Here is a 2,977-nt window from a genome sequence, read left to right on the forward strand (position 1 = left end):
ATTTGCTTATGCACACGTTTGTCATCAGTGACCATATTGGGAAGGTGGGCACCCACTGATATGATTCTTTGTTCTTTGATGTCTGATAACTGGTCCCTTCTACACCTCGTGGTCAGGCAGGCTGGTGTGCTTCTTCCATGTGGGCTTTGATACTTCTCAGTTCCTCTCTAGATGTAACTATCTGCTTACATGTATGAAGGGGGTATTCCCCCTCCTACCCCCAAATTATACTGGGCAAAGCAAGGCTTTTGTAGTATGCATTTTCCCTGCTAGGTGATCATCCAGTAACTTTCTCTGAGTTAGTGCACCCAGTGCTGTCACCTGGGAAGGTTCTTTCTGGTCACAATGATTTTTTTTTTAAAGCAGTTTTGTTCCAATCTCATATTTTGTGATGGCTGATTTACGCGAACAGCCTGCGGCTCTGAAATTTTTCTTCCTGCTCGAGAAAAATGCTGCAAAACTGCAGTGATGTTGAACATAGCTTACAAGGACAGCACTATAGGGAATATTCAAGTGTAATTGTGGTTTTCTCATTTTGGAAAAGGTGAAATGTCGATTGATGACAGACCTCATTCTGGAAATCCATCAGCTTCCCTAACGAATGCGTCTTACTCACCTAATCTTGCTCCATGCAACTTCGTTCTGCTTCTGAGAATGCAGAGGGACATGAAAGGACAGCGGTCTGATAACATAGAAGAGGTGAAGAGGAAAAAAAGAGCGAAGGAGGTGCTGTCAGCCATCCAAACAGATGAGTTTGAAAAATGTGTCCAAGAATGGACTCGCAGATTTGACAAACGTATTAAGCATAATGGACAGTACTTTGAAGGTGATAAGGTTGTTTTGTTACAAACTTTAAATACATACATAGCCTTGAAAAACATTTTTGGTTTTAAACAAGCCCTCGTATATAGGCATTGACTAAAGCACAGAAGTGAGTTAGGAGCCCTGGTGGCAGAATGGCTTATCAGTGGGGTTGCTAACTGCAAGAGCAGAAGTTTGAACCCTTCATCTGCTCTGAGGAAAACAATGAGGCTCTCTGCTCCCATCAAGATTTATAGCCCAGCTCTGTATTGTTGGAAGGTTGAAATAAAGCAGTAAGATGATTTTGGGAAAAAAAGCATTGCCTTACAAACCCAAAGGGGCAATGTTAATTTGCCATTTAGGGTTGCTTTGTACAAAAAACCATGCCCTAAGGTTGAGGAAGATTATAACTAGCTCTTTCGGCCAAAGATGCAAAAACTCCTTTTCCCTCTTAACTTGAATTGCTTTTTTTTTTTTTTTTAACTCTCCATAGCTTTACTATTGACCCAGAGCCTGCAGCAATGGGTTCAAACATGGGAATGAGAGTGAGGACTGGCAGGGTCGGGCAGGATTTCATTCTGTTATTCCTTGGGTCACCAGGAGTTGCAGCAGACTTGATGGCACCTAATAGCAGCAGCACCTCTTTGGAGCACGTGTTTTAATAGTGGCCGGAGTTTAAAAAGCAGATTATAATGGCTTGCCATCACAGGAGTTTACTCCTTAGTTATGATGCTCCATTTTTTAAAATTTCTGCTCTTACTAATTTGTGGTTACTTTGAAGGGCATCTGAGTACAACGATGCCTTTTTATTTTTAACTTACATCTTATTACATCTCGTCTATGATTCAAATTCCTGGGGATCATTTGAAATGATGATTCCGCTGTATTTTATATGTGTGATTGCTGCTGGGTTTACTTTGCTTACTCTCCCAGGTTGATGTACTTGACAAGAAGCCTAAGGGCAGGGATTCTTAACTCAGTGCTAACATATGGTACACTGTCACTGTATTTGTATATTGAATGTGTGTGTGTGTGTGTGTGTGTGGGCTCTGTCCTTTGTTCCTGAGAGACAGCACTCTTGGAATTTCCTGAATAATTGAGGTGCCATTATTACCTAAAACCTCAGGATTTATGCTAATAAGTGAGAGTTGTCCCAACCAGAAAGGTCACCTAACAACACAGACGGCACCTAGTAACAACTCTGTCTTTTTGGATCATGTGTTTTAATAGCGGCTGGTAGTAGCCAGGTGGGAGCTTAATATCAGAGAATCTCAGGAAGCATGATTTAGCCTACCATGCATATGAAAGGAGACCACAAACATGGCTACACGATGGAGCTAATACTGGCTCCGAATTCAGGGGCTCCAAGAGCTTCCGGACAGATATGTGCCCTGTGTGGGTTAGAAAACTTTGTGTTGGGAACCCTCTCATGCCTTACCCACGAATCTCATCCTTTGGATGATCCAGGTTTGTAGCATTTTGCTATAATAAAATTATAATTGTAAATGGAGTACTTCCTATGAGTTTCCACATGTTGTTCTAGTGAATTCTCAAGCTCAAAGTACTGGAGGAGTCCATCAATGTGAGTGAAAAAGCCGAGGGCGCATCACCGAGCTTGAATCTAGCATCTTGAAAAGACAGTGGGAAACCCAAGATTTGTGGCCAGCATGACCGAAAATAAGGGGATTGTGTGGACTCCTGAAGATAGCATCTCATATCTGAAGGCCTGAAAGGCAGCGACTTCACCACTCAGGAGATCTGATCTGAGTCCTGGTGCACACAAGAACGAAAGAGAGAGGATGTCACATCGGTGGCCATGTAAGAGATGATTGGGGAGTGGGAAAATGGGATTTGATTGATCTTCACACTTGACAGATTGAATTATTGTAGATTTTTAGACATACAATGTGCATATGGATACATATATAATATATAACCTTAATTGAAAAAGTGATGAGCATAAAATATATTATATTCTCTAAAACAATGCAACCTGACCAAAAGGCACATAAACACAAGCGTTAATGGTGGCGCTTTACCCTTTTTGGCTCCTGATCTGTGTGCAATAACCAGGTGGCTCTTCCAACGTTACTTTGCAAATAGATTCGCATCATCTTCTGGAAACAGAATTTTATTGTCAGCAGTGTAATGTTGCTGTTAGGAGCTGTCCGGGGAG

Source organism: Echinops telfairi, unplaced genomic scaffold, assembly GCF_000313985.2.
Source record: "Echinops telfairi isolate 266 unplaced genomic scaffold, ASM31398v2 ScPeMD7_3533;HRSCAF=4204_0, whole genome shotgun sequence".
NCBI lineage: Eukaryota > Metazoa > Chordata > Mammalia > Afrosoricida > Tenrecidae > Echinops > Echinops telfairi.